This window comes from Ursus americanus, chromosome X (genome assembly GCF_024610735.1).
Source record: "Ursus americanus isolate L20-20 chromosome X, mUrsAme1.1.p, whole genome shotgun sequence".
Taxonomy (NCBI): domain Eukaryota; kingdom Metazoa; phylum Chordata; class Mammalia; order Carnivora; family Ursidae; genus Ursus; species Ursus americanus.
The window spans coordinates 16,290,257-16,305,885 of record NC_142164.1 but is presented as its reverse complement, the minus strand read 5'-3'; positions in this window follow the sequence as shown (position 1 = coordinate 16,305,885).

Here is a 15,629-nt window from a genome sequence, read left to right as displayed (position 1 = left end):
ATCCCACCACCTGTGGCCCGTGTGGCCTTGGGGACTTACCTCATTTCTCCAAGCCTCAGTTTCCTCATATGGGAATAATCATAATAATATCTCCCCCCACCGAATTCTGATGAGGAGTCAATTAGGTAATACGTGTGGCGTGCTTAGCACAGGGTCTGCCATATGGCAGGAGCTCAATAAAAGTTTGCTATTGGGATGCCTGGGTGGCTCAGTCCGTTAAGCATCTGCCTTCGGCTCAGGTCAAGATCCCAGGGTCCTGGGATCGAGTCCCGCATCGGGCTCCTTGCTTGGCGGGGAGCCTCCTTCTCCCTCTGCCTGCCGCTCCCCCCGCTTGTGCTCTCTTGCACTCTCTCTCTCTGGAAAATAAATAAAATCTTTTTTAAAAAAGTTTGCTATTGTTTTCCTTAATTATAATCAGCTTTTGATGGCCACTTAAGTCTAGATAAATTCGTAATTAAGAGTTTGGGCTTTGCAAGAGACACATGAAAAAGTGCTTAACATCACTCAGCATCAGGGAACTATAAATCAAAACCACAATGAGATACCACCTCACACCAGTCAGAATAGCTAAAATTAACAAGTCAGGAAACAACAGATGTTGGCAAGGATGCGGAGAAAGGGGATCCCTCCTACACTGTTGGTGGGAATGCAAGCTGGTGCAGCCACTCTGGAAAACAGTATGGAGGTTCCTCACAAAGTTGAAAATAGAGCTACCATATGACCCAGCAATTGAACTACTGGGTATTTACCCCAAAGATACAAATGTAGTGATCTGAAGGGGTACCTGCACCCCAATGTTCATAGCAGCAAAGTCCACAACAGCCAAACCATGGAAAGAGCCCAGATGCCCATCGACAAATGAATGGATAAAGAAGATGTGGTATGTATATATTTATATACATATTTATACATATGTATATTTATATACATATATATATAATGGAATATTATGCAGCCATCAAAAAATGAAATCTTGCCATTTGCAACGACGTGGATGGAACTAGATGGTATTATGCTAAGCAAAATAAGTCAATGAGACAAAGAAAACTATCATGATCTCACTGATGTGTGGAATTTAAGAAAAAAGGCAGAGAATTATAGGGGAAGAGAGGAAAAAAATGAAACAGGATGAAACCAGAGAGGGAGACAAGCCATAAGAGACTCTTAATCTCAGGAAGCAAACTGAGGGTTGCTGGAGGGGAGGGGGTGGGAGGGTGGGGTGGCTGGGTGATAGACATTGGGGAGGGTGTGTGCTATGGTGAGCACATGTATTGTATAAGGCCGATGAATCACAGACCTGTACCCCTGAAACAAATAATACATTATATGTTAATAATTTAAAAATAAGAGTTTGGGCTTTGGACTCAGATAGATTAGAGTCTAAATCCTGTGCTCTGCCATTTACTAACCATGTCACTTTAGGCAAATCAGGCTGTTGTTTATTATTATTATTATTATTATTATTATTATTATTATTATTATTAGTCATTGTGGCTGTTATTACTACCAACTTGGTTTCCTAGGTACCTTAATACTGGACAAGGAAGTTAGGGGTCATAAGTATTTCAGGCACCAGAAAGGCCAACCTTCCACTGTCAATGAATAAACTGGTCTTCTGAATTAGTCTCCTCTGAGTCTAGCTGGTGTGTATCAGGCCCCCAGAGTCTCCGTGGATGATCTGGGAGTTCCTGTCTCAGCGACCAGCCAGCCTCCCTTGTCACATCTATGCCCCAGAATGAGAAAGGTTTTGGCTCACAAGGCTGCAAGTCCAGAGTGAGTACTGTGTCTGCTGCGACCGCAGCTCATTTTCCCTGCTCTCCTCCCCGAGTTGCCTCTGTTCTCAAGCTCACGTGAGACCCCGCGGCCCTTTCAGACCTCACGCCCATACGTGACAGCAGATTAGAGGGAGAGTGACCTCTTAACACCGAGGAAACTCTCCTCGGAAGCCCATGGCAAACGTTCCTTCCTCTCTCATTGGTATGAACTGGGTCATGTGCCCCTTTCCCAAACAAATCCTCGTAGCCAGGTAGACCCGAGGCATCCAGGGGCACAGCCTTACCGAGATTGGCTTAGACAGATGAGGCTCCACCCAGTGAAGCTGGAAGCAATCCCCAAAACGACACTTGGGTTAAACAATGTAAGACTTGATGGTAGGATATCGACCCGCAATGGCCACCATCATAAGCATAGGATATCCGCGCTCCCTAACGCTAGAGATAATGAAAAATAACCCTACCACGAATAACCGGCCACTCCCTGAAAGCTAGTTGAAGTTAAGGTCTACCCCAGTGACCTCTTTGGAACTATAGTCATATCCGGAGTAACAGGAATGTCACTGCCTGGAAAAACAGGGTCCTTTTCTAAAATGGGCTTTCCCTTCTGGCCAGACTGCTTGGTCCATAATGACAGTTGATAGGATCTTTGGGAGAGGTTTCCTTGGCCTTTTGTTTGAATGTTGTGCCCCCTTTATGATTCTATACATGAAGAGGAAACCAGCCCTTTCCAGGTTTGTCAGGACCCTGATTAATGCCTCAGTAGCGAGCACGACCCAAGCCACAGTGAGCCTGGTTCCTTCCTTTCCCAGAAGGAAGCTAACATGGCTTTCCCTTTGTTTGAACGTGCTGGGTTAAAAACACTAGCTGCAGTTTCAGAGGGAGGTAGGAGGTCCTAAATCGCTTTCCCTCCTCACCTCTCTACTGTTTATGTTGAATTTAAAATCAATCAGCCCAGGGACGCCTGGGTGGCTCAGTCAGTTAACCGTCTGCCTTTGGCTCTGATCATGGTCCTGGGGCCTTGGGATGGAGTCCCGCATCCCGCTCCCCGCTCAGCAGGGAGCCTGCTTCTCCCTCTGCCCCTCCCCCTGCTTGTGCTCTCTTCTCTCTCTCTCTCTCTGACAAATAAATAAATAAAATCTTTTTAAAAAAAATAAAAAAATAAAATGAATCAGCCCAAGAAACTATGATTCATCCGAGCCAAGGTTGAGGACTCCCTATGCTGACACAGACGAGGCCAGACTACTCACAGAGCTCAGCGTGACCCCCTGTTCTGGAAGGTGTACAGCCACAGGCCTGTGCCACAAGCTTCCATTCCCATCATTGGCTTCCTCCTTGACCTGGTTTTAATTTGTCCAAACTCCCAGCCCTCTTGCAGAACGGTTTCGGTTGCTTGCCTGACCTCTGCCTGGTCTCCCTGGGCAGGTTGCCTTGCTCTCCCTCAGCCGGCCAGGCTGGCTGGCTGCCTGATTGTCCCAAGAGATGGAAGGGCACCCTTTACCTCTCTCTGGTTTAGGGCCATTTTTACTGCCTCTCTGGAGTTACCGTCAAGGACTTTAAAAACATCTTGGTAAATGCAGATGTAGAGGCTAGATAGGATTGTGGTCACCTTGGCCTTCGTTTTGCTCGCTGCTCACAAAGTAGGAAAATTCAGTGCTGTTTTTGGACTTGACCCAACACCTTTTCTGTCCAGAAAGCCAATAACTCACTCTCGGAGTGACTTGTTTGGCTCTGCTGGCTGTATCACGTATCATATATTATAGATGATATATCACAGTCATTGGCAAAGCTAACTAATGCCCAAACTCCACTCCTAGATCCCAGCACCAACTGCCAGAGGTAACCATACATTAACATTAGAGAGACGCGGTGGGCTGTTAAACCAATCTGCATGATTTGAGGTGAAAGGGTGGAAGGGAACAGACTTCCAAGTTTCTTGGATCAGCATCAGTATAATTTCTTTTGGACTGTAAATACCTCGAAAGATCATATTTTCTACATTACTTGGAATTTGCTTTCAAATCAAGTGAATATTGTATACAGAACATTGTGCTCAACGTTCAAGGGGCTACTACCCAGGTTTTAGGAAGGGATACATGGCACGGGCTCTGGAAAAATGATCAACAATCCGAGGTAGTATGGGCTGAGTCCAAAGGAAGGGTATAGGGCAGGCTGTAAGTACAGCAGACACACACAGGACTATCTTTAGTTGATGTATAACCACTTAAACTCATTTCTAAGCATTGCCCTTAGGCCTTTTCAATCGGGACAATGACATACTCTGGGAGAGGTGGGGTGGAACACCATTGACCATCTAGAGTTAAATGAAACCTCATTAACCCGTTGCCAACCTGCACCCAGGGCGGCCCTGTGCAGTTGGTGGCTTCCTGTGGCTAACGTGGGTCTCTCCAGGAGGCCAGAAAAGTGTCTGCCCGGTGGTTTACATGGCAACTGGCATTCTGATGGGGAAGGGAAGATAAATGTGGAAGAAGCTCGGAAGACTGGTGACCTGACCTCCCTGAGAAACAGCCTGCTACATTTTGGGCTGCCTGGTCACTCAGCTTAATGATTTTAAAAGAAGACATTATTTTGTTCAGTGGCCTGTAGTGAAGATTGCACTCTGCCAGGGAAGAGAAAATAAATGTCCGTGGGAGTGGGGAAATAGCGGGGACCTCCTTGGGAAATTGTCTGCTGATCACGTAGCTTATTAATTCTTAAGAGACATTCTGAGAGCCTACAGTCAGGAAATGCGCTGTGGGGGGGGGGAGCCATTTAGCAGAGATTGGGAGAACATCAGCCCCTGGGAGCCCACCAGGAGCATTTATAAGAATGAGGACACAAGCTTCACATTTTCTATTTCTTGACACTCTTCGAAGCATTTTCACATTTCCTACCACGAAAACATAGAATTTGCCCCACCTAAGAGTGGGACTTTAGGACTCATCCAGGACTTCATGGAGTTATCCAGTATAGCTTCCCACCCCAGGCAAGACTGTGACCTACAAAATCCCTCACTAAATTTTCAACGAAGCCCTCTGTGGAAGGCTGCATAGCACCTTGCACCATCTCTGTCTTATAAAAAAACCAACTAAGGAGCTAGAGAGTTTCAGGCCAAGATGATACAGTCAATTCGTGACAAAACCGGCCTTTGACACAGGAGTCCCAGTTCTTTCCAAGCTATCACATATCTCTTTTATCTTTAAGGGGATAGATTCTAGTCACTCTTCTGGTCCTTACTATATAACTTAGTACCGAATTATTATTCCCTCATTGCTTTAGAAGCTCCAGATCTGTTACCCCAACCAGAGTACAAGATCCTTGGGGACTAGATTCATAGCTCCTACTGCCTTTGAATCTCCGTCCTCTCCCCACCTCACCACCACTGTTAGGGGTTCCTGGAAGATATTTAACAAATGCCTAGAATGAATGGATTAACACTCCAGAAGCTCTGAGTTACTACTATCATACCTTAGAGATACGCCAGAATCTACTTTCCACGGTTGTACCCTCATCTTTGGAAATTTCATTTGGCTGTAGCTATTGGGGTTACTTAGAAAGGTTAAAATACTCTGGTATCAAGGCTTAAATAGGGGGAATGTCTTGATATCTTATAGCAGATCGCCTTTCTCGATGACAGTTACCTCAGTCTGACAATGGAAAGCTGCGGATCCAACAGCTTTATTTCCCTTGAAAGCCCTGGCTGGAATTCTAGGGAATGGAGTAGTCGTGTTGCCCATTTCCGGCCATTGGAACATATTAAACAAGACATGTTGTGCTCATATTGTATCTTAATGTGAGAGGAAGAGTTTTAACCAGGCTTATTTGTCATGGGCTTTTGACATAAACTAGTGTCTTCCAAGAGTGTTAGGCCACAATAAAGATAAGAATCAAAGACAAGAATCAATTACACAGAAATATCCATAGGACTGACTACTTAGCCAAAATACGTACTTTTTTCTGAAGTTAAAATTTGGGGCTTGGTGAGATACTTCTATTTAAAAAAAAAAAAAAAACAAGATTTGGGGCACCTGGCTGGCTCAGTGGGTGAAGCATGCAACTCTTGATCTTGGGGTTGTAAGTTCAAGCCCCACATTGGGTGTAGAGATTACTTAAAAACTAAAAAAAAAATCTTTAAAAAAAACCACAAGAGTTTAAATTGCTGTCTATACCTAGACTTAAAAAGAAAAAAAACCTCTCTTTAGTTCATAAATCTTTTGATGTTGTTGACATACAGAAAAACCCTAGCTGATCAGTTTCCGGTCCTCTCTGCTCATGCCTTTAATCCTCCTTTCCCACAACTAGAATCTATATTGCAATAAGCATCTCCCGCTCCTGCCCCCCAAGGAATGTGGAAAGGGTGTTAGTTAAGTAGCTATGAGTTTGCACAGAGCTGTAATTTTTATAGCTATCAGGGAGCCTCCTGCCACTGCCACTCCTATACCAGAGATGGGTCAGCTGCCCCAAAAGTCTTTCAAGAGGAGAACAAGCGATAGATTAGGGAATCCATCCCATTTACAATAGCACCAAAAACCATACGTTACCTTGGAATTAACTTAACCAGAGACATAAAGGATCTATATTATAGAAACTACAAATCACTCTTGAAAGACACTGAGGAAGACACAAAAAGATGGAAAAATATTCCATGCTCATGGATCGGAAGAATTAACATAGTTAAAATGTCCATGCTACCCAGAGCAATCTACACTTTCAATGCTATCCCAATCAAAATACCGATGACATTTTTCAAAGAACTGGAACAAATAGCCCTTAAATTTGTATGGAACCAGAAAAGGCCCCGAATCGCCAAGGAACTGTTGAAAAGGAAAAACAAAGCTGGGGGCATCACAATGCCGGATTTCGAGCTGTACTACAGAGCTGTGATCACAAAGACAGCATGGTACTGGCACAAAAACAGACACATAGACCAATGGAACAGAACAGAGAACCCAGAAATCGACCCTCAGCTCTTTGGGCAACTAATCTTTGATAAAGCAGGAAAAAACATCCGGTGGAAAAAAGACAGTCTCTTCAATAAATGGTGCTGGGAAAACTGGACAGCTACATGCAAAAGAATGAAACTTGACCACTCCCTCACACCATACACAAAGATAAACTCCAAATGGACGAAAGACCTCGATGTGAGACAGGAATCCATCAAAATCCTGGAGGAGAACATAGGCAGCAATCTCTACGACATCAGCCAAAGCAACCTTTTTCATGACACATCTCCAAAGGCAAGAGAAACAAAAGATAAAATGAACTTGTGGGACTTCATCAAGATCAAAAGCTTCTGCACAGCCAAGGAAACAGTCAAAAAAACTAAGAGGCAGCCCACGGAATGGGAGAATATATTTGCAAATGATGCTACAGAGAAAAGACTGGTATCCAAGATCTACAAAGAACTTCTCAAACTCAATACGCGAGAAACAAATAAATCATAAAATGGGCAGAAGATATGAACAGACACTTTTCCAATGATGACATACAAATGGCTAACAGACACACGAAAAAATGTTCAAAATCATTAGCCATCAGGGAAATTCAAATCAAAACCACACTAAGATACCACCTTATGCCAGTTAGAATGGCAAAAATTGACAAGGCAAGAAACAACAATTGCTAGAGAGGATGTGGAGAAAGGGGATCCCTCCTACATTGTTGGTGGGAATGCAAGTTGGTACAGCCACTCTGGAAAACAGTGTGGAGGTCCCTTAAAAAGTTAAAAATTGAGCTACCCTATGACCCAGCCATTGCACTACTGGGTATTTACCCCAAAGATACAGATGTAGTGAAGAGAAGGGCCATATGCACCCCAATGTTCATAGCAGCATTGTCCACAATAGCTAAATCATGGAAGGAACCGAGATGCCCTTCAACAGATGACTGGATTAAGAAGTTGTGGTCCATATATACAATGGAATATTACTCAGCTATCAGAAAGAACGAGTTCTCAACATTTGCTACAACATGGACAGCACTGGAGGAGATAATGCTAAGTGAGATAAGTCAAGCAGAGAAAGACAATTATCATATGATTTCTCTCATCTATGGAACATAAGAACTAGGATGATCAGTAGGGGAAGAAAGGGATAAAGAAAGGGGGGGTAATCAGAAGGGGGAATGAAGCCTGAGAGACTATGGACTCTGAGAAACAAACTGAGGGCTTCAGAGGGGAGGCGGGTGGGGGAATGGGATAGACTGGTGACGGGTAGTAAGGAGGACACGTATTGCATGGTGCACTGGGTGTTATACGCAACTAATGAATCACGGAACTTTACATCAGAAACCAGGGATGTACTGTATGATGACTAACATAATATAATAAAAAAACATTAAAATAATAAAAAAAAAAAGAATCTGGCAGATTACCCTAACCAAACACCACCCAGGCAGAAGGGGCCCAACCTGTCTGGTGAGATTCTTTCAAACACATTTTATACTATCAAGGCTTAAATTCACCAGGGGGGAAAAAAAAACAACAACAATGAAATTTACCAGGAAACATTTAAGGTAGAGTAATAGAACTGCTAAGATACACTGAAACATAACTTCCTAAGCTTAAACTGTGTAATAATCTTTTCCAGATCCTTTTAGTTGACGTCTTAGTCCAAAAAGAGCCTAATATGGAATTGCACACATTTAGCCCAGTGCAAATTTGGCCCCTATCAAGCCCCGTAGCCTTGGCCCACCACAAATTCATGCTGTCAGTTGCAGCCTGGCTCCCACCAGGGCCCAGTTGCTCCTTACAACACCTTTTCCTGTGACCATTCCAGTCTTTCTTCTCAGGCCCCCAAGGCCTCCACCTCCCAACTCTCCATTCTTAGTACATGAGCTTGACAAAGGTTGCTGAAAAAAATTGAAGCAAGAAGTCTGAACTCTTTTAGCGACTGAAAGTGTGAGAGATCTCCCACATCAGAGGAAGGCTTTTTTTTCTCAAGACTCTCAAAGCTATCCCTCCCTCTCTGCTTTAGGGTTCATCCTTTCCCACCTTCCTCCTTCCACATCTCTCCTCTCCCTCTGGACTTGCACAGTCCTATCTGGTAGCTATTAGCCACATATGGCTATTTACATGCAAATGAATTAAAATTAAATAAAATTTAAGGGGCGCCTGGGTGGCACAGCGGTTAAGCGTCTGCCTTCGGCTCAGGGCGTGATCCTGGCGTTATGGGATCGAGCCCCACATCAGGCTCCTCCGCTATGAGCCTGCTTCTTCCTCTCCCACTCCCCCTGCTTGTGTTCCCTCTCTCGCTGGCTGTCTCTATCTCTGTCGAATAAATAAATAAAATCTTTAAAAAAATAAATAAATAAATAAATAAAAAATAAATAAAATTTAAAAGTCAGTTTTGCTATTGCCTCAGCCACATTCCAAGTGCTCAGCAGCCACACGTAGCTAGTGGCCACTGTATGGGACAGTGAAGATATAGAACACTTTCATCACTGCAGAAAGTTCTATGGGATAGCAATGATCAATAGGATCCTCCGATTCCTTACCTATCCCACGGGTTCTTCAACCTCATCACAACAGCGACAACTATCTTACAATGACCATCCTACCCTCATAGCTAGCAGTCTCTAAATGTCTCCACCATTTTTTGGTCAGTCATCACCCTCTTAAAATGTCTTCTCTCTAACCTGTTCCCCCCACCTCGGGTCCCTGGCACAGCACCACTGCTGAGGCGTTGGTAAGATGAGACCATGGGCTGGGGCGCCTGGGTGGCACAGTCGTTAAGCATCTGCCTTCGGCTCAGGGCATGATCCCTGCGTTCTGGGATCGAGCCCCACGTCAGGCTCCTCCACTGCGAGCCTGCTTCTTCCTCTCCCACTCCCCCTGCTTGTGTTCCCTCTCTCACTGGCTGTCTCTCTGTCAAATAAATAAATAAAATCTTCAAAAAAAAAAAAAAAGATGAGACCACGGGCTTCCCTCCTTGATCATTCACTCCTCCAGGATCCTTGCTATGCCTCCCTCCTGTCCCGAAAGTCCCATCCTCCGTTCTTTCCGCCAGCCCTCTTCTGACGAGCTCATCTTCCCTTGCTCACCTTTAACTACCTACTCTATGAAAACGGGATTCAATCTCATGGCCCAAGATGCTAATTTCTCACCTACATGCCTGGCACTTACTGAGAGAGCACCAAGAATGTGTGTTTGTAATATCAGTGAATGCCCCCAGTTATCAATGAGTGCAGAGCAATCCATCTAGCTCACCATCCCACTTCATTGCCCTGTCCCTCGCAACACTGCGGACATGTGAAGAGTCAGGGACCGAAGGCGGCAGAAACAAAGACTACAAAATGAAAGACATGGGAAGGCTCCGGCCAGAGAAACTTTGCCTATATAATATTTCTACCATGGTCTTTCTTACAACTAGTTTCAAAGTCTCAAGATGGCACAGAGGTTCTTTTTCTTTGTGATTTCTTCTTCCTTTTTTTGGAGGGAGGGGTGGGTTAGTAACCTCCACGCTGCCACTTCATAGTGAACCAGACAATAGTTGTAGATCAAAATGGAAAACCAGTCACTTGCACAAAGGCAACAGCATGCAGCAAGCCTGCAGCCAATTACACCCTGGTGTTGTGTGAAGGAAGCTGACAGGACAACACCTCCTTCCCTTCTCAAAATGAACGCATAAAGTACACTCTAACCTTTAACAGCATATGACGTCTATAACTAATGTGAAGGGAAGTCAGAACTTGTTTTCTCCCTCTGGCTTTTTTTTTTTTTTCAGCAGACACATTGCTCTGCTGATGAGAAAGCTAAGAAAGTGAGCAGGTAGAAATATACAGCTCATTCAACTAAAGGAAAATGAAAGTAATGCAGACAATACCGTGCACGGTGCTTGAGTTGGTCACACTTAACTTAAAGACAACTATGTCCCGACCAACGTTCCTCCCCAGCCTCCGCACCAGCCTTCTTGAGGTATATACAGCTGACCCTTGAACTACTGGATTTGAACTGTGTGCCTCTATTTATATGCAGATTTTTTACAGTACAGTACTGTAGATGTATTTTCTCTTCCTTATGATTTTTTATAGATTTTATTTTTTTTAAGATTTTATTCCTTCATTTTGACGGAGAGAGAGAGAGCACAAGCAGGGGGAGCAGGAGAGGAAGAAGCAGGCTCCCTGCTGAGCAGGGAGCCTGATGCGGGGCTTGATCCCAGGACTCTATCCCAGGACTCTGGGATCCTGACCTGAGCTGAAGACAGATGCTTCACCGACTAAGCCACCCAGGCGCCCCTTCCTTATGATTTTCTTCATAACGTTTTCTTTTCACTAGCTTACCTCATTGTAAGAATACAGCATATAAAACATACAGCATACAAATTATGTGTTAATCGACTTTATGTTATCAGTAAGGCTTCTGGTCAACAGTAGGCTATTAGTCGTTGAGTTTTGGGGGAATCAAAAGTTATACATGGATTTTTAAAAAATATTTATTTATTTTGAGAGAGAGAGAGAATGCGCTTGCATGCGCGTGAAAGGGGGGGCAGAAGGTAGAAGGAGAGAAGCAGACTCTCCACTGAGCACAGAGCCCAACCCAGGGCTGGATCCCACGACCCTGAGATCACGACCTGAACTGAAACCAAGACTCGGCTACTTAACTGACTGAGCCACCCAAGCAGCCCCATCAAAAGTTAGACATGGATTTCTGACTGCACAGGAGTGGGAGTCAGTGTTCCTAACCCCCGTGTTGTTCAAGGGTCAACTATAGCTGACAAATAAAATTGCAGTGTATTTAAAGTGTACAATGTGATGATTTGCTATATGTATACATGGTGAAATGATTAACCACAATCAAGTTAATAAACACATCCATTACCTCATCTAGTTACTTTTTTTTTTTTTTTGGTAAAAAATGCTTAAGGTCTACTCTCTTGGCAAATTTCAAGTACCCAACACAGTATTATTAACTATCACCATGCTGTATATTAGATCCTCAGAATTTATTCATCTATGACCAAAGTTTGTATGCTTTGACCAACATCTTTCCATTTTCCGCACTCTCCAGCCCCCGGCAACCACCATTCTACTCTGTTTCTATGAATTCAACATTTTTTTTAAGACTCCACACGTAAGTGATACCATACAGTATCTGCCTTGCTCTGTCTCCTGACTCCACAAGTGATGCAAAGGACACTGGGAAACCGGAGAAATTTACACTGGACAGATGTGGGTAGTCCCCAAACTCAGTGATCTTTGACAGCTACAAGGTCAAAGCCAGTTTTTCACAGTGATTTGTACGAAGTTTGCTTATAAAAGAAAAACAAATTTAAAAGAGGGCATTCAGTTGTATACAAGGTAATCAAAGCGGCAAAAATAATCTCTAAAGTGAGCATTTACCAGGCAATTTGGGTTAAAATGATATAAAAGGCAGATTGTTTGGGCCAGTATATCTGCTTTTCTTGCACTTGAAGAAAATTTATAGATGAAGAAACTGCTTTTTAAAAAAAAAGAAAGAAAAAGGAAAGCCTCCTTTCCCACAGCCTTCTGCCAAACAGATTCTGTTGCTAGGTAAACATAAGCTACCAACAATTTATGTACCAATATATATAGCAAATTATAGCTGAGAGGAAGTTTGCTAGCTTATGAAACAGATGGTAGATTTGTGTCATGGCCCAAGAAAGAATACGGCTTTGCCACGATGAGCCATTGCAAATTTCTGACAATTTCCTCGCCTAATAAACACTCTGACTTTTTACGTTGTAAAGCTGGATGAGAGTAGAATCGTGTAGGAAAGAAGGGAGTAGCAAGGAATGGCAAAGATGATGTTGAGAGTTGGAATTACTGGTTTTAAACTTTGTGTTTAAATATACGGTAACAGCAAAAAGTAAACCAGCACAGCTCATAATATATCCCTCAGACTCGCCATGGGGGTGGAAGTCAAATTTCATAAGCCCAACTACATCAACTCCACTGCTGTAACACTATAACTAATTAAAGAAAGCCCGGTCAAACAATCAGGGGCGGGAACAAGGGGGTATAATCTTCTGTGAACTCTGTAACTAGAGAATACATCCATGCTTATGAAAATTTTGTAAAAAGAAATTTCAGCAACTTAAGGCCCTTGTTTGCGGCTCAGATTTCTCATCCAAACTAAACTGGTGTAATAAGCAACTGGTTCACAACTGGACTTGAACTGTCCACCACATTCTGGAACGAACTGCTGAACCACACTCAGATCCACACTGACATCTGCAGGTAACTGAAACAGAACTTCTATGAATTGATTTCTAGACACAGATTCGCAAACCATTCATCACAGTAGTGTGTGAACCCATAAAACTTAAATACCCTGGATGACTATTTCTTTAAAAAATACTCGCAACATTTAAGCCCTTTCAATTATGTAGAGAAAACCCACAAACATAGAGCTATTTCTACCCGGTGCATTTATGGTGACTTTTTATTTTCACTTTAAAATGTTCTATTTGCCATTGCTTTTCATTTATTCTCCAACGGCCATACGGTACTTTCAGAATAAGTTCTCACTACCTCAATTTTAACCTCAAACCCTTCCAATTTGTGTTCACGTTCATCAAAGCCTTAAAACAACCAAGCCGAGTGTTGTTTTATTGTATTCAACTGCTGCTAAGCAGCGAGCTTATTTATATAGGCTCTCAAAACTCCTAAATATGCACAAACAGATTTGCAGCAGAGTCAAACTGCTCTCGTCTGATACATGGGATTTTTCTATGGCACCTTCCAACTGAGCGAAATTTCCGAGTCACATTTATTGGATCAATCTATAATTACAATATTACAGAAAATAAGATCGACTACCAAGAGGCTCCTCGTACAATGACTGTCTGGAGGAAAGCCTGTTTTTCTGGGCTTGAAAAAAATCAAGTGACTCATTCAAGGTCGGAGGTAAAAATCAACATTTGAAGAAAGCCTTATTCTACATGTTAAAAAATTAAGTGTAATAGAAAAACACATGGAGGATTTCTAGTCGTAGAGAAGAAAGTAGAAGTGCTGAAGGCTCATTAGCAAACCCCAACAGGCGCTCATAAACATGCGGTCCCCCCACTTACAGTTGTGCTACATATCAAATGTTTATTGATATATTTATTTTTGGGTGCCCGAGATGCATTTTCCTGAAGAACCAGAGCTATGGTTGTTAGAGTTCCCAAGTGAACTCACAAAAGGGAAGCTCAAATACTGTAGGTTTACAACAAAGCCGTAGAAAGCGATTTTAGCAATGAGATCAAACAAACGTAGGAATGATCTGAGCAATAAACGACTCCTCAGTTATCTTGTTTGGGTGCGCGAGAAAATAATTCTAGAAAGACGTGAAAGCAGGGCTTTTTCCAGCACTCTTCATCGTTGGCCCCTAATTCCCCTTTACAACTTGCAACTTCTCTTATTTTTTGATTTCATGCTTATGGACCTTGCTTAACGTTTTACTTCAGGTAACAAGAGATGGAAGTCTGAGAGAAAAGTTGGGAGAGAGATTTTGCAATAGAAACCAGGTAGGAATTGAAACAGAATGGGGAGAGGGAACTAAAGAAACCTTGGATGTTGCCTCCACTTGATTCACCCAGTCATTCATTCGACTATGAAGTGGCAGGACCCAAGGAGTGCATTCACTCAACTCTTCAGCCCTCCCCCCAAGGGCGCCACACGGTCAAGCAGACTGCATATTCTCAAAATCATATTTGCATGTCCCTTTACTATATGTGAAGTGGAGTATCTTTTCATATGTCTAAGGGTCATTTGTTTATTCTGTGATCTGTGTTTCTACCCATTTTCCTTTCGCTATTTTTAGCCTTGTATCCCCCTGTGAAATTCGAGAGCTTTTTATGTATTGGGGATATTAGCCTTTTATGTAGGATATGGTAGAAGTATTTTTCTCCCAGTTTTGTCATCTTGCTTTTGACTTTGCTTACGTGTTTTTTGCCACGCAAAAGATTTTTACTTTCATTTTTATGCAGTTGTCATTTTCCATCTTTTTTATTACACCTGGATTTGGAGTCATATGTAGAAAGGCTTTCCCCAAACCCAGATTTTCTTCTAGTACTTGTATGGCTTTATTTTTTACATTTAGACCCATTTGGAGTTTACTCCAGTGTACAGTGTAAGGTGTGCAACCAAATTATTTTTCTTGTGGTTATCCAGTTATCCCAATAGCATTTATTAAAAAGTCTTTCTTTGCCCCAGTGATTTGGGTATTATTACATATTTAAAATATTAAATTTTCATATATACCCGGGTCTACTTCTGGACTTTCTACTTTATTCCATTGATCTGTGTTCATGTACCAGTACAATAATGGTAACAGGTTATAACACATTGAATAATAACATAACAAAATAATTTGAAGTGATATGCAAAAAAAAAGAGGGGGTCAGCTTTCCGTAACAGAATGCTAGCTAATAAATGACAGAATTAGGAAAACATCATTTTGAAGCCACCATTAAAAACGGATTCAGGGAGCGCCTGGTGGCACAGTCGGTTAAGCATCCGACTCTTGATTTCAGCTCAGGTCATGATCTCAGAGTTGTGACGTCAAGCCCCATGTCCAGCTCCAGGCTCAGCGGGGAGTCTGCTTCTCTCCCTCTCTCTCCCTCTCTGCCCTTCCCCCTGCTCATGCTCTCTCTCTAAAATAAATAAGTAAATGTTTAAAAACAACTGATTCAGATAGGCATCACTAGTGAATGCTTAAACTACCTGGTGAAAGTGTTTGGGGAACAGAACATGTACACGGTCACCCATACTTTTTCATGTCAATTAATTAAAAGGTGAAAGAGTCCCTTTCCAGTGGAGGAATCTGAAGAACACTACTTTGACCAAGTGACCAAACTTGGCATCACCAATGGGACAACCGACATCACCTACCTCCTGATATGGGGCAATGAGAAT